Consider the following 8689-nt stretch of genomic DNA (forward strand, 5'->3'; position numbering starts at 1 on the left):
AGGTATCTTATTTGCTCCCTCCCCCACCGCTCCAAAGAAATTTAAATTTCAGTCAAGTTTCTAATCGTGCCCTCTCCTCCCGATTTCAACACGGTACCCGTATTTGTAATACCATAATGTAGGGGGTGCACCTTGAAATTGCTTGCTAGTACTATATATTTACGGGTATACGACCCGTCACGCCATGCCTCAGGGCACAATTGTACCCCTGGATATCCCGTGACGTCATATGGTCGTCGTTTTCCCGAGGCAGTCGATGAATAAAATTTGCCAAATCCAGGGCCCCCGGAATAAAATCATCGATTACCAGAAATGGAAGTCAGAAATAAAATAATTAATAAAAGTGGACGGAAAACTACCGATGTCTCGCAGCATGGCGTAACGGGTTGTTCATAGATGTCAGTAGGCATGTCCAGTATCAGTACATTACGTCACATATACCAACATAGCTTACATTATAGCTGTCATGGTAAAACGGTTTGTGTACCCCGCATAATGCTTTAATACTAATACGGTCGGTATATAGACATGTGAACTCGTGGTGCAATGTATGATAAAGATCTAGAGAACCGCATGGATACAGTTGCTTTAATAAAGTCGTTAGATGAATGGTTGTTGTACAGTATGCACGCCATCATATACATAAAAGAAGAAATTTTTAAAACTGTATAGTCCATCAGTTAAACATGATTGAAATACATCTGCTATGCACCTAGTCTTATACATCAAAATATTAATTAACTAGCTGGAGTATCCACCCCCTGGACAGAATTTATGTAAATTCATGATCAATAAAAGGTTATCTAAGGACATGAAAAGTTGCTTCCCTTATATGTAATTGTAAAAAACGACCATAAAAACTGCAAAACCCAAAATGTGTTACCGCAAGTTTGCATGTATCTCCGCATGGAACCAACAAACCTTTATGCCAAATTTGGTAAAGATCCATCAATAGGGGGCGAAGTAGTGATAAAAAATGCAAAATTGCCCATAAAAACTGCAAAATGGAAAACTGAAAATTTGTATTTTCCCTCCCATTTTCCTAATCAACCTCCATACCAATTTTGGTGAAGATCCATCCACAACCTGTAAAGTAGTTACATGGACATACAACAAACAGTACTATTATATTTATATTGATACTATTTTGTATCTCTAAGACTGAACCAATACAAACGGACTTTTCTAATGAGCCAATCCAGTATTCTACCCCCTCCCTCTTAATAAATTTCGCAGATTTTTTGAGGAAAATGCTCCCTTTTCCACGTTTTTCGCGGACTGTAGAGTGGATCAACAACAAACCCTTTTTTCCGCGGAAATGAAAACGCCCAGAAAGTGTACAAACTGACATGACCGCGATGACCTAGTGGGCTGCCAACCGCTGGCGTAGGCCAAGTAGCCAGTGTCTACGTATCCCCTGAATGGTTGCTCTTGTGAGAAAAACATGAACTAAAATCTAACTCACTAAGTACACTAGCTTCGAAACTATTTATACTATAACAATGGTCCCATAAATGTTTACTATTTGTATATTTATAAAACGAGCTGAAGTGAGGTTATAGACGTCTCACTGCTGTCTCGACTAAGCTGATCCAGGAGGTCAGTACCGGTAAATCTCTCTGCCTGAGAGACGGCTGATATATAGGCCTCCCAGATACGACATTTCTTGAAAGAAACCTCACCTATTTATTATTACACTTAGTGTTACTTGTCTTCCTTCTCGGTTAAAGTAAGCAACACACACGGCATAAATTACTTTTCTTTTTTAAGTATACCTATTTAATTTTACTCTTCTGAGGAAAAAGCCGAGGTAATGCTTGGGCCTGTGACAAGTCATCCGGCTGTGTCTCACCCCTACCATCTGTGGATGATATTGGTTAAGGAGAAAATGTAATGAATTATATAACATTTCTTAATTATTACGTATTGATCTATTCCATGTATCTATTCAACTATGAATCACAATAGTGGTTCATAATAGGGATCGACAAGAATTGCACAAAACCCTAATATAACGTTAGGGAAATTAGCACCTTAAACAAACTGACATGATCGCGATGACCTAGTGGGCTACCACACGTTGGCATATGCCAAGTAGCCAGTTTCTACGTATCCACTTTAAAACCTTTACTATTGACTGCAAAGGCTGTATACATATAAAAGTTCACAAAAAAGTACGATGTTAGACAAGGAGAATAAAATCCGCTCAAATCGGCCCGTTTGTAATTCTTATTATTATTCTCTTGCTAGCCTACAACAAACACGACTTGGTATATTGCCTCCAAACATTTTGTAGAATACTAAACAAGGTACTGGAAGGTCGTATGGGTATTAAAAAGTCTATTTGTTTATTCTATATTTTATATAAGCTAAAAATAACACAATTCTAGTGTAAACGATGTTATCATTACCCCTTGAAGTTAGCCTTTTAAAAATATCTGGTGTTCCTGTAAAAAGCTTAAATACATGGTGAAACTGAAATTACCAGATAATAATAGATGAACATTAGATGACTGTAAGATGTAGTTGCTCAATGCTTTGTACACCATACAGTCTGTTTGTTTGTTTTTGAATTTCACGCAAAGCTACACGAGGGCTATCTGCGCTAGCCGTCCCTAATTTAGCAGTGTAAGACTAGAGGGAAGGCAGCTAGTCATCACCCCCCACCGCCAACTCTTAGGCTACTCTTTTACCAACGAATAGTGGGATTGACCGTCACATTATAACGCCCCCACGGCTGAAAGGGCGAGCATGTTTGGTGGGATGGGGATGCGAACCCGCGACCCGCAGATTGCGAGTCGAGCGTCCTAACCACCTGGCCATGCCTGGCCCCATACAGTCTGTGTCTTTAGAGAGCCAACCCATATATCATGTATGAAGTGAAGGAGTAAAAAAAATCAATACACATAATATTACATTTCATTACATACATTCGTAGAATAATTACTTTAAAAGACATGATGATTTATTTAAAGCGATGTTTAAGAGGCACGTGTTTTATTTCGAAAGGCTACTTTTCTACTGGTAAATTTTTTCGTGTTTAGTGGGAGTCGTGTTTTAATCTAGGTATATATTTGCCCATTGCTATGTATTATATATAGAGAAATTAGTTAACCAAAAACTATAAATGCATAGTATATTCTCAAACAAATCTCCATGACAATCTCCAGCTGCAGCTTAACATTTTACATCTCAAATTAATGCGATCAAATAGTCAATAGCTACAGTAAATCATCATGAACCGCATGAACTAGCTACTAACTATGTTTATTATCATTACAATATGTAAAGTTAGTTACCATATCAAGTAATCCTTTGCCCATAGTTGAACATAAAAAAGCCAGTAAGCAAGATAAATAAAAAATTGGGAATTTAAAAATTAAACCTGCAAATAGGGATCGTACTAAAAAGTAAGGAAACAAGACTGGAGATGCTGTAGACATTTACTCAAACAACAAATCCCTGTTTTGACGTCATCAAATGTAATTCTAGGTAACAGCATGGAGCCAAAATAGTGGTTTGTAGTTTGATTAAATAATGTCTGCAGTATCTCCAGCCTAGTTTGCTTACATCTTTACGAACCCTATTTGCAGGATTTTAAATTCCCAGTTTCTTATTTATCTTGTAAATAATACAAAGTTATATCAGCTTTTAACATTGTATAGTTAATTACTTTAACAAAAATCATTGTTTTCATTTGCTTGGCAAAAGTCTACATTCTCAGTTTATCGCTAATTCCGTCAAAACCATCACACAAAATAAACATATTTGAATAAAATCAGTAAATGTACTAATTTCAAAAGAATACACATTATTTTTTTGTCTAAAATTTACACTTTGCAAAAATACATTTAGCTAATTTTTAACTTAACTAAAATTTAATAACCAATTTCGTTTCTCAGTGAGTATTATCTTCCATAACAAACGCTTCAGTTGAAACATAAAATTTTACACTACAACTTTTACAATAAACACGTAAAGATTTCGTTGTTGATCTCCCTCTCTCTCTTTTTTTCTTTCATGCTAATGAAAGAAGCTCGCCCCGTATGTGAACTTACATATTACGGTAGGAACAAAACTAAAACATATTTGAACGAAAAATTATATTAGTGTATCTGTGGTCACTGTGAAATAAGGTCATTTAACAGCTTGCAAGACTTGCTCTTTGAAAACAACTTCAAATTTGCTATCATCTAGCAGTCAAAAGCAAGACTGGCAAGATTAAAAATACTAGACGAACTAGTGGCTCATAACGAATTAATAATCACGATGCTAGACTGACCGTAGCAAAAATGTGGCAAGCGTATACTAAGGATTTTTGTACCATAGTTAATTTGCGTATTCTAAAGGTATTTCGTTTATATTTTTATTGACTTCAATTAACCGTCTGATTAAAGTAATTTGTTAGGGCAATGCGGAACGGATTTGGCCATATCAAAACTTCATGCGGTATTTACTAAACAGTCACAGTTTACATACTTCTATATACGTTGAAACAACTAACCATAGTAATGTAAAAAAAAAAAGTTAGAGAATTAAGTAGAATCGATTTTTACCGTTACCATGACAATAAACAAAAATTTAAAACACTATTTTAGAAGTGTGCATGTTTTGTTGTTTTTGTTTTTTTTTTGACAGAAGATTATTTCATCATAATATATAATCTCAGTAATTTGGGCTATCGTTAGCTCATACATAAACCCTAGTAATAAGCACGAAAGCAGAAAAAAGTCTGGCATGTTGTTTCAAACCTTTTAACTTTTATTTAAGTGGAAGTGGAAACCATGACTAAATATGTTAAAGATTCACATTCTCGTAAGCGTTAAAATCCAATTCAAAACGCAGAATAAAAAACTGCCAAATGTTTTTCCGACAAGAATTTTAAGGTAAAAAAGTATTCCGTATGATATAATACTAATACTATATATTTATGAATTAAACACATGTATTACAGCAATATTTCTCTTTCCTGATCAGCCCCCAGTAGCACATCGGTATGTCTGCGGACTTACGACGCTAGAATCCAGGTTTCGATACCCGTGGTGGGTAGAGTACAGATAACCCATTGTGTAGCTTTGTGCTTAATTACAAACAAACTGAAACTTTCCTGATGTCATCAGAGCAATTTTTATATCATCAATCAACCGACAGATGGCACACGTAGTAATTTCTTCTTGCGTGCGATTCTTTTGTTCGATACTTATAAAAAGGTGTATTCTTCCTTGATCGTTGTTTTCAATATTACAGACAATTCAGTTTGAAGTGGAGTGTGCGTCATAGTCTAAAACATGCTTCGAGGAAAGTTTTAGTACGTCAGTGGAAAATATTTACATTATAAAAGGTTATGTGTATTTTAAACCTAAAGTCGCATTTCATTTGCGACGCCTAGCAACTACACTTATTTTTCATTATCATACACATACAATTTTGAGTTGTTTTACTCATACTCAGGGACAGATTGGAGATTAGTAACAGCTTGAGAAAATTATCTTTATAACGCCGCTCCAATAAGGTTGGGAAGAGGAATTCCTTTAATACTGCATAACCTGTAATATGTACCACTGCTAGTGCTATTCATACAGTTCATAAATGAAACAAAAATACATAGTGCAAAAGTTTGCATTTACAATCCAGGTTGGTAACGTTTATTACCCATATTAGTAAAGTATAGACCTGTATGAAACGTTTATTACCCATATTAGTATAGTATAGACCTGTATGAGACGTTTATTACCCATATTAGTAAAGTATAGACCTGTATGAAACGTTTATTACCCATATTAGTATAGTATAGACCTGTATGAAACGTTTATTACCCATATTAGTATAGTATAGACCTGTATGATCATAAAATTACATAAACTGAAACTGGTTCACACAAAGATATTTTTAAAAGGTAATGTAATTACCTGTTTATCACTCATCAGCAATTAACAGGAAATTAGGCACCCTATTTAAAGTTTTTAAAAAATTAACAAAGCCATTAACAGAAAATTGGGCACCCCATTTAAATAGTTTTAAAAATTCACAAAGTCATTAACAGAAAATTAGACACCCCATTTAAGTAGTGTTAAAAATTCACAAAGCCATTAACGGGAAATTGGGCACCCCAATTAGATAGTTTTAAAAAATTCACAGATCCATTAATGGGAAACTGGGCAATCCAATTAGATAGTGTTAAAAAATTTACAAAGCCATTAACCACCTACTTAGATATTGTTAATAAATTAACAATCTGTTTTTTGATGAACCTCTGGCCCACCGGGAATTTTCTTGACGGCCCAAGCCGTCTATACTTGTATCTTTATAATTATATCTTTTTTAAAATAATTTTGTATTTCTGGATTAAAATCTCACTGCGTGCGAACGTTCTAAATAAATGTAGTAAATCCTAAAAAAGGAAAATAAACATTACTTTTATAACTGACTGAAAAAGTAACACCCATAAAAACCTGACTGAATTTTTGAATGTCTACCCGAGTAGGGCTCGGCATGGCCAGGTGGTTAAGGCACTCGACTCGCAATCTGAGGGTCGCGGGTTCGAATCCCCGTCACACCAAACATGCTCGCCCTTTCAGCCGTGGGGGCGTTACAATGTGACGGTCAATCCCACTATTCGTTGGTAAAAGAGTTGGCGGTGGGTAGTGATGACTAGCTGCCTTCCCTGCTAAATTAGGGACGGCTAGCGCAGATAGCCCTCGTGTTGCTTTGCGCGAAATTCAAAACAAACAAACTTATAAGTATAGTCACCCATTGTGATATGGCTGTAAGTTTGATTACCTAATCAGTTTTAGTAAAGATCTCACTAGGGGATTTTTATGTAAACCTTTCGTGTACTTCTAATGTTGTTATATAAATATAAAAAATAATTCTAGTAGAATTATTGTATACAATTTACTGTTCCACAAACATGTCATCCCTCTGAAAATGTATATAGTATACGTATATTAACTTTGGCTTGATGGATAAATCAGTAATATCAGTTAATATTTGTAAAACGCCCCCTAGTGGCCCACCGTGGTGTGTAGAGATTGGAATGATTCAGGTAGAGTGAAGCCCTGCGAGCATTTCAGGCTAATGTACGTAAAGTAAGGTGTAAAAAATTAATTGCTATTAAAAAAGAGGAGGGTTGGTACTTTATAGCGGTGAAAAGTAACAAGGCTGGAATGACCAGGTCAAGTCCTTTACAATCGCAAGTTCCAATGTCTCTTTGTCATTAAGGAAGAGTTCAGGACCTAATAAAATGTATATGGCAAATACTCCTCTGTTTTACTACTATTGTGTAAAAGTAAACGAGCATTAACACTGAACTGATACACGGATTACACAAGGTGCGTTCTGTGTATGGTGGCAATGGTTGGTAGGGTGCTCCATCTGCTAGTTTACAAGAACGAAGAAAGACATATTAGTACTTCCGCTTTTAGAACTCTTTCTGGTACTTACAGACTTCTCATATACTTTCGAGCTAAAAACATCACTCACATACTTGAAATATTCGAGGAACTCAAAGTAAACTAAAATTTCAAGTTTTTAATACTCTCTACATACAGAGCAAATACAATAGTTTTTTAACGAAATATTGTAATAAATATTCAGTACTTTAGTTTATAAAAATGCCTATTACTCGGACTGGTTAATGGTATATGCATAATTGGCAATTTTCAAACGCTGTGGAAGGAGGAGCCTAGCTCATGGCATAAGCAAAATGTAATGGTGTTCCAGACATGCTAATGCTCTCTGAAGGATCAATTTTACATTCCAGAAGAAAATAAAAGTCGGTTACATATAAATGTTCAACTATTAGTCTAATACAAACTGTTCTAATTATATGTTTATGCAACCGACACAGCAATTAAGGAGACAGAGGGGCGGAAACACGATGTTTTCTGACGAACAGCCTCGTGTTTCTCATAACCATGGCTTTATTCATAAAACCTCGGGGCAACGTTTACTCCCTCCAGCTTCTCCACTACTTTAATACAGTCATACTCACTGTGATTTTTTTTCGGGCAAGAACAGAAAATTGGGTAACTCTTACCCAATTCTTCGCACATGTCTGAATCACGGCTGAACAGTACAGTATACAAACAAACAAAAACGTGTTTACGTATTTCCAAAGAAACAACTACATTTTTCAAAAACAACGATTCTTAGCTAGGCTTTATGCGTAAATAACACAAAATTGAATGAATCACTACTATTCTTAAACTACATGCGGGGGGTACATACAAATTTTCAGTTTTGAATTTGACGCTTTTTACAATTGAATATATGGGAAGCCATTTTCATGTTCTAAGATCCTTCACTAATCATGAATTTACATAACGGGTACTCCAGCTTGTTTTAAGATAATTATATGCTCTATGAAAGATGAGTTTTCTATTTGAGAAATCTAAATAAAGCATTTCTCTATTGTTAACGGGACCTAACTGTGGTCCTTTTTCAGGTAAAGGTTTTGTAAGTAACGTTATAAATATTAATTTGTTTTCAAAAGAAAATGATTTCAATAAAATTATCTTAATTGCGATTAAATGGTAACCATAGTTCGTGATATCATAGCTATGATACGGCAGAACCAATCACCTCCTTTAGTCAATGTTTATGCAAATGAGGCATATGACGATTATACATGCAAATAGTTAGCTATTCAGCTTAGGTTCGTAAAATAATATTTGGTCTTTTTACTTCT

Source organism: Limulus polyphemus, unplaced genomic scaffold (assembly GCF_000517525.1).
Source record: "Limulus polyphemus unplaced genomic scaffold, Limulus_polyphemus-2.1.2 Scaffold293, whole genome shotgun sequence".
Classification (NCBI taxonomy): domain Eukaryota; kingdom Metazoa; phylum Arthropoda; class Merostomata; order Xiphosura; family Limulidae; genus Limulus; species Limulus polyphemus.